This window comes from Heterodontus francisci, chromosome 45 (assembly GCF_036365525.1).
Source record: "Heterodontus francisci isolate sHetFra1 chromosome 45, sHetFra1.hap1, whole genome shotgun sequence".
NCBI classification, from domain to species: domain Eukaryota; kingdom Metazoa; phylum Chordata; class Chondrichthyes; order Heterodontiformes; family Heterodontidae; genus Heterodontus; species Heterodontus francisci.
This window is the reverse complement of record NC_090415.1, coordinates 24,314,601-24,327,366: the sequence shown is the minus strand read 5'-3', so window position 1 is coordinate 24,327,366 and position 12,766 is coordinate 24,314,601.

The window sequence follows — 12,766 nt, the reverse complement described above, 5'->3', positions numbered from 1 at the left end:
ACTCTCTGACATTCTCTATCACTCTCTATCACTCTCTGACACTCTCTGACACTCTCTGACACACTCTGACACTCTCAGACACTCTCTGACAATCTCAGACTCTCTCTATCACTCTTTATCACTCCCTGACACTCTCTGACACTCTCTATCACTCTCTATCATTCTCTGACACTCTCTGACACACTCTGACACTCTCAGACACTCTCTGACAATCTCAGACTCTCTCTATCACTCTTTATCACTCCCTGACACTCTCTGACACTCTCTATCACTCTCTGACATTCTCTATCACTCTCTATCACTCTCTGACACTCTCTGACACTCTCTATCACTCTATATCACTCTCTGACACTCTCTGACACTCTCTATCACACTCTATCACTATCTGACATTCTCTGAGGCTCTCTATCACTCAATATCACGCTCTGACACTCTCTATCACTCTCTGACACTCTCTATCACTCTCTATCACTCTCTGACACTCTCTGAAACTCTATATCACTCACTATCACTTTCTGACACACTCTGACACTCTCTATCACTCAATGACACTCTGTGACACTCTCTATCACTCTCCATCACTCTCTGACACACTCAGATACTCTGTGACGCACTCTGCCACTCTCTATCACTCTCTGACTCTCTCTGATACTCTCTATCACTCTCTATCACTCTCTGACACTTTCTGACACTCTCTGACACTCTCTTTCACTCTCTGAAACTCTCTGACACTCTCTGACACTCTCAGACTCTCTCTATCTCTCTCTATCACTCTCTGACACTCTCTATCACTCTCTATCACTGTCTGACACTCACTATCACTCTCAGACACTCTCTATCACTCTCTGAATCTCTCTGACACTCTCCATCACTCAATGACACTCTCTGACATTCTCTATCACTCTCTGACACTATCTGACACTCTCTGACACTCTCAGACACTCTCTATCACTCTTTCTCACTCTCTGACACTCACTGACACTCTCAGACACTCTCTGTCACTCTCAGACACGCTCTATCACTCTTTATCGCTCTCTGACACTCTCTGACACACTCTGAGACTCTCAGACACTCTCTATCACACTCCGTATCATTCTCTGACACTCTCTGACACTCTCTATCACTCTCTGACACTCTCTGTAACTCTCTATCACTCTCTGACACTCTCTATCACTCTATATCACTCTCTGACACACTCTGACACTCTCTATCACTCTCTGAATCTCTCTGACACTCTCAGAGGCTCTCTATCACTCTCTATCACTCACTGACACTCTCAGACACTCTCCATCACTCTCTGACACTCACTGACACTCTCAGACACTCTCTTTCACTCTCTGACACTCACTGACACTCTCAGACACTCTCTTTCACTCTCTGTCACTCTCAGACAATTTCAGACACTCTCTATCACTCTCTGAAACTGTCTATCACTCTCTGACACTCTCTGAAACACTCAATCACACTCTATCACTCTCTGACACACTCTGACTCTCTCTATCACTCTATGACACTCTCTGACACTCTCTATCACTCTCTGTCACTCTCTGACACACTCTGACACTCTCTGACACTCTCAGACCCTGTCTGTCACTCTCTATCACTCTCTGACATTCTCTATCACTCTCTGACACTCTCTATCACTCTCAGACACTCCCTGTCACTCTCTACCACTCTCTGACACTCTCTATCACTCTCTGACACTCTCTGACACTCTCAGAGGCTCTCTATCACTCTCTATCACTCACTGACACTCTCAGACACTCTCTATCACTCTCTGAAACTCACTGACACTGTCAGACACTCTCTTTCTCTCTCTGTCACTCTCAGACACTCTCAGACACTCTCGATCACTCTCTGACACTGTATATCTCTCTCTGACACTCTCTATCACTCTCTGACACCCTCTGACACACTCAATAACTCTCTATCACTCTCTGACACACTCTGACACTCTCTATCACTCTGTGAAACTCTCTATCACACTCTGACACACTCTGACACTCTCTATCACTCTCTGACACACTCTGACACTCTCTGACACTCTCAGACACTCTCAGACACTCTCAGACACTCTCTGACAATCTCAGACTCTCTCTATCACTCTTTATCACTCCCTGACACTCTCTGACACTCTCTATCACTCTCTGACACTCTCTATCACTCTCTGACACTCTCTGACACTCTCTGACACACTCTGACACTCTCAGACACTCTCTGACAATCTCAGACTCTCTCTATCACTCTATATCACTCCCTGACACTCTCTGACATTCTCTATCACTCTCTGACATTCTCTATCACTCTCTATCACTCTCTGACACTCTCTGACACACTCTGACACTCTCAGACACTCTCTGACAATCTCAGACTCTCTCTATCACTCTTTATCACTCCCTGACACTCTCTGACACTCTCTATCACTCTCTATCATTCTCTGACACTCTCTGACACTCTCTGACAATCTCAGACTCTCTCTATCACTCTTTATCACTCCCTGACACTCTCTGACACTCTCTATCACTCTCTGGCATTCTCTATCACTCTCTATCACTCTCTGACAATCTCAGACTCTCTCTATCACTCTTTATCACTCCCTGACACTCTCTGACACTCTCTATCACTCTCTATCATTCTCTGACACTCTCTGACACTCTCTGACACACTCTGACACGCTCAGACACTCTCTGACAATCTCAGACTCTCTCTATCACTCTTTATCACTCCCTGACACACTCAGAAACTCTCTGTCACTCTCTGACACTGACACTCTCTATCACTCTCTATCACTCTCTGACACTCTCTGACACTCTCTGACACTCTCTATCACTCACTGACACTCTCTTTCGCTCTCTGACACTCTCTGACACTCTCAGAATCTCTCTCTCAATCTCTGAAACTCTATGACACTCTCAGAGACTCTCTAGCACTCTCTTTCACTCTCTGACATTCTCTATCACTCTCTGACATTCTCAAACTCTCTTTGTCACTCTCTGACACTCCCTATCACTCTCTGACACTCTCTGGCACTCTCTATCACTCTCTGACACTCTCTATCACTCAATGACCCTCTGTGACACTCTCTATCACTCTCCATCACTCTCTGACACTCTCTGACACACTGTGACATTCTCAGACACTCTCTATCACACTCCGTATCACTCTCTGACACTCTCTATCACTCTCTGACACTCTCTATCACTCTCTGACACTCTCTGTAACTCTCTATCACTCTCTGACACTCTCTATCACTCTCTATCACTCTCTGACACTCTCTGACACTCTCTATCACTCTCTTTCACTCTCTGACACTCTCTGACACTCTCTATCACTCTCTATATCTCTCTGACACTCTCTGACACTCTCTATTAATCAATGACACTCTGTGACACTCTCTATGACTCTCTATGACTCTCTGAAACTCTCTGACACACTCTGACACTCTCTATCACTCTCTATCACTCTCTGACTCACTCTGACACTCTCCATCACTCTATGACACTCTCTGACACTCTCTATCACTCTCTATCACTCTCTGACACTCTCTATCACTCTCTGACACTCTCTATCACTCTCTGACACTCTCTATCACTCTCTATCACTCTCTGACACACTCTGAGACTCTCTATCACTCTCTTTCACTCCCTGACACTCTCTGACACTCTCTATCACTCTCTATCAATCTCTGACACTCTCTGACACTCTCTATTAATCAATGACACTCTGTGACACTCTCTATGACTCTCTATGACTCTCTGAAACTCTCTGACACACTCTGACACTCTCTATCACTCTCTATCACTCTCTGACTCTCTCTGACACTCTCCATCACTCTATGACACTCTCTGACACTCTCTATCACTCTCTATCACTCTCTGACACTCTCTATCACTCTCTTACACTCTCTGACACTCTCTATCACTCTGACACTCACTGACACTCTCAGACACTCTCTGCCACTCTCTGAAACTGTCTATCGCTCTCTGACACTCTCTGACACATCCAATCACACTCTATCACTCTCTGACACACTCTGACTCTCTCAATCACTCTATGACACTCTCTGACACTCTCTATCACTCTCTGTCACTCTCTGACACACTCTGACACTCTCTGACACTATCAGACCCTCTCTGTCACTCTCTATCACTCTCTGACATTCTCTATCACTCTCTGACACTCTCTATCACTCTCTGACACTCTCTGACACTCTCAGAGGTTCTCTACCACTCTCTATCACTAACTGACACTCTCAGACACTCTCTATCACTCTCTGACACTCACTGACACTGTCAGACACTCTCTGTCACTCTCAGACACTCACAGACACTCTCTATCACTCTCTGACACTGTCTATCTCTCTCTGACACTCTCTATCGCTCTCTGACACCCTCTGACACACTCAATAACTCTCTATCACTCTCTGACACACTCTGACACTCTCTATCACTCTATGACACTCTCTGACACTCTCTATCACTCTCTGACACACTTTGACACACTCTGACACTCTCTGACACTCTCAGACACTCTCAGACACTCTCTGACAATCTCAGACTCTCTCTATCACTCTTTATCACTCCCTGACACTCTCTATCACTCTCTGACATTCTATATCACTCTCTATCACTCTCTGTCACTCTCTGACACTCTCTGACACACTCTGACACTCTGAGACACTCTCAGACACTCTCTGACAATCTCAGACTCTCTCTATCACTCTTTATCACTCCCTGAAACTCTCTGACACTCTCTATCACTCTCTGACATTCTCTATCACTCTCTATCACTCTCTGACACTCTCTGACACTCTCTGACACACTCTGACACACTCAGACACTCTCTGACAATCTCAGACTCTCTCTATCACTCTTTATCACTCCCTGACACTCTCTGACACTCTCTATCACTCTCTATCATTCTCTGACACTCTCTGACACTCTCTGACACTCTCAGAATCTCTCTCTCAATCTCTGAAACTCTCTGACACTCTCAGAGACTCTCTATCACTCTCTTTCACTCTCTGACATTCTCTATCACTCTCTGACATTCTCAAACTCTCTTTGTCACTCTCTGACACTCCCTATCACTCTCTGACACTGTCTATCTCTCTCTGACACTCTCTATCGCTCTCTGACACCCTCTGACACACTCAATAACTCTCTATCACTCTCTGACACACTCTGACACTCTCTATCACTCTATGACACTCTCTGACACTCTCTATCACTCTCTGACACACTCTGACACACTCTGACACTCTCTGACACTCTCAGACACTCTCAGACACTCTCTGACAATCTCAGACTCTCTCTATCACTCTTTATCACTCCCTGACACTCTCTGACACTCTCTATCACTCTCTGACATTCTATATCACTCTCTATCACTCTCTGTCACTCTCTGACACTCTCTGACACACTCTGACACTCTGAGACACTCTCAGACACTCTCTGACAATCTCAGACTCTCTCTATCACTCTTTATCACTCCCTGAAACTCTCTGACACTCTCTATCACTCTCTGACATTCTCTATCACTCTCTATCACTCTCTGACACTCTCTGACACTCTCTGACACACTCTGACACTCTCAGACACTCTCTGACAATCTCAGACTCTCTCTATCACTCTTTATCACTCCCTGACACTCTCTGACACTCTCTATCACTCTCTATCATTCTCTGACACTCTCTGACACTCTCTGACACTCTCAGAATCTCTCTCTCAATCTCTGAAACTCTCTGACACTCTCAGAGACTCTCTATCACTCTCTTTCACTCTCTGACATTCTCTATCACTCTCTGACATTCTCAAACTCTCTTTGTCACTCTCTGACACTCCCTATCACTCTCTGACACTCTCTGACACTCTCTATCACTCTCTGACACTCTCTGACACTCTCTATCACTCAATGACCCTCTGTGACACTCTCTATCACTCTCCATCACTCTCTGACACTCTCTGACACACTCTGACATTCTCAGACACTCTCTATCACACTCCGTATCACTCTCTGTCACTCTCTGACACTCTCTATCACTCTCTGACACTCTCTATCACTCTCTATCACTCTCTGACACTCTCTGTAACTCTCTATCACTCTCTGACACTCTCTATCACTCTCTATCACTCTCTGACACACTCTGACACTCTCTATCACTCTCTTTCACTCTCTGACACTCTCTGACACTCTCTATCACTCTCTATCAATCTCTGACACTCTCTGACACTCTCTATTAATCAATGACACTCTGTGACACTCTCTATGACTCTCTATGACTCTCTGAAACTCTCTGACACACTCTGACACTCTCTATCACTCTCTATCACTCTCTGACTCTCTCTGACACTCTCCATCTCTCTATGACACACTCTGACACCCTCTATCACTCTCTATCACTCTCTGACACTCACTATCACTCTCTGACACTCTCTGTAACTCTCTATCACTCTCTGACACTCTCTATCACTCTCTATCACTCTCTGACACACTCTGACACTCTCTATCACTCTCTTTCACTCCCTGACACTCTCTGGCACTCTCTATCACTCTCTATCAATCTCTGACACTCTCTGACACTCTCTATTAATCAATGACACTCTGTGACACTCTCTATGACTCTCTATGACTCTCTGAAACTCTCTGACACACTCTGACACTCTCTATCACTCTCTATCACTCTCTTTCACTCTCTCTGACACTCTCCATCACTCTATGACACTCTCTGACACTCTCTATCATTCTCTATCACTCTCTGACACTCTCTATCACTCTCTTACACTCTCTGACACTCTCTATCACTCTCTGACACTCTCTGACACTCTCTATCACTCTCTGACACTCACTGACACTCTCAGACACTCTCTGCCACTCTCTGAAACTGTCTATCGCTCTCTGACACTCTCTGACACATCCAATCACACTCTATCACTCTCTGACACACTCTGACTCTCTCCATCACTCTATGACACTCTCTGACACTCTCTATCACTCTCTGTCACTCTCTGACACTCTCTGACACTATCAGACCCTCTCTGTCACTCTCTATCACTCTCTGACATTCTCTATCACTCTCTGACACTCTCTATCACTCTCAGACACTCTCTGTCACTCTCTACCACTCTCTGACACTCTCTATCACTCTCTGACACTCTCTGATACTCTCAGAGTCTCTCTATCACTTTCTATCACTCACTGACACTCTCAGACATTCTCTATCACTCTCTGACACTCACTGACACTGTCAGACACTCTCAGACACTCTCTGTCACTCTCAGACACTCTCAGACACTCTCAGACACTCTCTATCACTCTCTGACACTGTCTATGTCTCTCTGACACTCTCTATCGCTCTCTGACACCCTCTGACACACTGAATAACTCTCTATCACTCTCTGACACACTCTGACACTCTCTATCACTCTATGACACTCTCTGACACTCTCTATCACTCTCTGACACACTCTGACACACTCTGACACTCTCTGACACTCTCTGACACTCTCAGACACTCTCAGACACTCTCAGACTCTCTCTATCACTCTTTATCACTCCCTGACACTCTCTGACACTCTCTATCACTCTCTGACATTCTCTATCAGTCTCTATCCCTCTCTGACACTCTCTGACACTCTCTAACACACTCTGACATTCTCAGACACTCTCTGACAATCTCAGACTCTCTCTATCACTCTTTATCACTCCCTGATACTCTCTGACACTCTCTATCACTCTCTGACATTCTCTATCACTCTCTATCACTCTCTATCACTCTCTGACACTCTCTGACACTCTCTGACACTCTCTGACACACTCTGACACTCTCAGACACTCTCTGACAATCTCAGACTCTCTCTATCACTCTTTATCACTCCCTGACACTCTCTGACACTCTCTATCACTCTCTATCATTCTCTGACACTCTCTGACACTCTCTGACACTCTCAGAATCTCTCTCTCAATCCCTGAAACTCTCTGACACTCTCAGAGACTCTCTATCACTCTCTTTCACTCTCTGACATTCTCTATCACTCTCTGACATTCTCAAACTCTCTTTGTCACTCTCTGACACTCCCTATCACTCTCTGACACTCTCTGACACTCTCTATCACTCTCTGACACTCTCTGACACTCTCTATCACTCAATGACCCTCTGTGACACTCTCTATCACTCTCCATCACTCTCTGACACTCTCTGACACACTCTGACATTCTCAGACACTCTCTATCACACTCCGTATCACTCTCTGACACTCTCTATCACTCTCTGACACTCTCTGTATCTCTCTATCACTCTCTGACACTCTCTATCACTCTCTGACACACTCTGACACTCTCTATCACTCTCTTTCACTCTCTGACACTCTCTGACACTCTCTATCACTCTCTATCAATCTCTGACACTCTCTATTAATCAATGACACTCTGTGACACTCTCTATGACTCTCTGAAACTCTCTGACACACTCTGACACTCTCTATCACTCTCTATCACTCTCTGACTCTCTCTGACACTCTCCATCACTCTATGACTCTCTCTGACACTCTCTATCACTCTCTATCACACTCTGACACTCTCTATCACTCTCTATCACTCTCTGACTCTCTCTGACACTCTCCATCACTCTATGACTCTCTCTGACACTCTCTATCACTCTCTATCACTCACTGACACTCTCCATCACTCTCTGACACTCACTGAAACTCTCAGACACTCTCTGCCACTCACTATCACTCTCTGACACTCTCTATCACTCTGTGAATCTCTCTGACACTCTCAGAGGCTCTCTATCACTCTCTATCACTCACTGACACTCTCAGACACTCTCCATCACTCCCTGACACTCACTGACACTCTCAGACACTCTCTTTCACTCTCTGACACTCACTGACACTCTCAGACACTCTCTATCATCTCTGAAACTGTCTATCGCTCTCTGACACTCTCTGACACACTCAATCACACTCTATCACTCTCTGACACACTCTGACTCTCTCTATCACTCTATGACACTCTCTGACACTCTCTATCACTCTCTGTCACTCTCTGACACACTCTGACACTCTCTGACACTCTCAGACCCTCTCTGTCACTCTCTATCACTCTCTGACATTCTCTATCACTCTCTGACACTCTCTATCACTCTCAGACACTCTCGATCACTCTCTACCACTCTCTGACACTCTCTATCACTCTCTGACACTCTCTGACACTCTCAGAGGCTCTCTATCACTCTCTGACACTCTCTATCACACTCTGACTCTCACTGACACTGTCAGCCACTCTCTTTCACTCTCTGTCACTCTCAGACACTCTCAGAAACTGTCTATCTCTCTCTGACACTCGCTTTCGCTCTCTGACACCCTCTGACACACTCAATAACTCTCTATCACTCTTTGACACACTCTGACACTCTCTATCACTCTATGACACTCTCTGACACTCTCTGTCACTCTCTATCACTCTCTGACACACACTGACACTCTCTGACACTCTCAGACACTCTCAGACACTCTCTGACAATCTCAGACTCTCTCTATCACTCCCTGACACTCTCTGACACTCTCTATCACTCTCTGACATTCTCTATCACTCTCTATCACTCTCTGACACTCTCTGACACTCTCTGACACTCTCAGACACTCTCTGACAATCTCAGACTCTCTCTATCACTCTCTATCACTCCCTGAAACTCTCTGACACTCTCTATCACTCTCTGACATTCTCTATCACTCTCTATCACTCTCTGACACTCTCTGACACTCTCTGACACACTCTGACACTCTCAGACAGTCTCTGACAATCTCAGACAGTCTCTATCACTCTTTATCACTCCCTGACACTCTCTGACACTCTCTATCACTCTCTATCATTCTCTGACACTCTCTGACACTCTCTGACACACTCTGACACTCTCAGACACTCTCTGACAATCTCAGACTCTCTCTATCACTCTTTATCACTCCCTGACACTCTCTGACACTCTCTATCACTCTCTGACATTCTCTCTCACTCTCTATCACTCTCTGACACTCTCTGACACACTCTATCACTCTATATCACGCGCTGACACTCTCTATCACTCTCTGACACTCTCAGAGGCTCTCTATCACTCTCTATCACTCACTGACACTCTCAGACACTCTCTATCACACTCTGACTCTCACTGACACTGTCAGCCACTCTCTTTCACTCTCTGTCACTCTCAGACACTCTCAGAAACTGTCTATCTCTCTCTGACACTCGCTATCGCTCTCTGACACCCTCTGACACACTCAATAACTCTCTATCACTCTTTGACACACTCTGACACTCTCTATCACTCTATGACATTCTCTGACACTCTCTGTCACTCTCTATCACTCTCTGACACACACTGACACTCTCTGACACTCTCAGACACTCTCAGACACTCTCTGACAATCTCAGACTCTCTCTATCACTCCCTGACACTCTCTGACACTCTCTATCACTCTCTGACATTCTCTATCACTCTTTATCACTCTCTGACACTCTCTGACACTCTCTGACACTCTCTATCACTCTCTGACAATCTCAGACTCTCTCTATCACTCTCTATCACTCCCTGAAACTCTCTGACACTCTCTATCACTCTCTGACATTCTCTATCACTCTCTATCACTCTCTGACACTCTCTGACACTCTCTGACACACTCTGACACTCTCAGACAGTCTCTGACAATCTCAGACTCTCTCTATCACTCTTTATCACTCCCTGACACTCTCTGACACTCTCTATCACTCTCTGACATTCTCTCTCACTCTCTATCAGTCTCTGACACTCTCTGACACTCTCTATCACTCTATATCATGCGCTGACACTCTCTGACACTCTCTATCACTCTCTGTCATTCTCTGACACTCTCTGACACTCTCTGACACACTCTGACACACTCTGACACACTCTGACACACTCTGACACTCTCAGACACTCTCTGACAATCTCAGACTCTCTCTATCACTCTTTATCACTCCCTGACACTCTCAGACACTCTCTGTCACTCTCTGACACTCTCTGACAGTCTCTATCACTCTCTGACACTCTCTATCACTCACTGACACTCTCTTTTGCTCTCTGACACTCTCTGACACTCTCAGAGACTCTCTATCACTCTCTGACACTCTCAGAATCTCTCTCTCAATCTCTGAAACTCTCTGACACTCTCAGAGATTCTCTATCACTCTCTTTCACTCTCTGACATTCTGTATCACTCTCTGACATTCTCAAACTCTCTCTGTCACTCTCTGACACTCCCTATCACTCTCTGACACTCTCTGACACTCTCTATCACTCTCTGACAATCTCTGACACTCTCTATCACTCAATGACCCTCTGTGACACTCTCTATCACTCTCTATCACTCTCTGACACTCTCTGTAACTCTCTATCACTCTCTGACCCTCTCTATCACTCTCTATCACTCTCTGACACACTCTGACATTCTCTATCACTCTCTTTCACTCTCTGACACTCTCTGACACTCTCTATCACTCTCTATCAATCTCTGACACTCTCTATTAATCAATGAAACTCTGTGACACTCTCTATGACTCTCTATGACTCTCTGAAACTCTCTGACACACTCTGACACTCTCTATCACTCTCTATCACTCTCTGACTCTCTCTGACACTCTCCATCACTCTATGACTCTCTCTGACACTCTCTATCACTCTCTATCACTCTCTGACACTCTCTATCACTCTCTTACACTCTGTGCCACTCTCCATCACTCTCTGACACTCACTGACACTCTCAGACACTCTCTGCCACTCACTATCACTCTCTGACACTCTCTATCACTCTCTGAATCTCTCTGACACTCTCAGAGGCTCTCTATCACTCTCTATCACTCACTGACACTCTCAGACACTCTCCATCACTCTCTGACACTCACTGACAATCTCAGACACTCTCTATCATCTCTGAAACTGTCTATCGCTCTCTGACACTCTCTGACACACTCAATCACACTCTATCACTCTCTGACACACTCTGACTCTCTCTATCACTCTATGACACTCTCTGACACTCTCTATCACTCTCTATCACTCTCTGTCACTCTCTGACACACTCTGACACTCTCTGACACTCTCAGACCCTCTCTGTCACTCTCTATCACTCTCTGACATTCTCTATCACTCTCTGACACTCTCTATCACTCTCAGACACTCTCTGTCACACTCTACCACTCTCTGACACTCTCTATCACTCTCTGACACTCTCTGACACTCTCAGAGGCTCTCTATCACTCTCTATCACTCACTGACACTCTCAGACACTCTCTATCACTCTCTGACTCTCACTGACACTGTCAGACACTCTCTTTCACTCTCTGTCACTCTCAGACACTCTCAGACACTGTCTATCTCTCTCTGACACTCGCTATCGCTCTCTGACACCCTCTGACACACTCAATAACTCTCTATCACTCTCTGACACACTCTGACACTCTCTATCACTCTATGACACTCTCTGACACTCTCTATCACTCTCTATCACTCTCTATCACTCTCTGACACACTCTGACACTCTCTGACACTCTCAGACACTCTCAGACACTCTCTGACAATCTCAGACTCTCTCTATCACTCCCTGACACTCTCTGACACTCCCTATCACTCTCTGACATTCTGTGACACTCTCTATCACTCTCTGACAATCTCTGACACTCTCTATCACTCAATGACCCTCTGTGACACTCTCTATCACTCTCTATCACTCTCTGACACTCTCTGTAACTC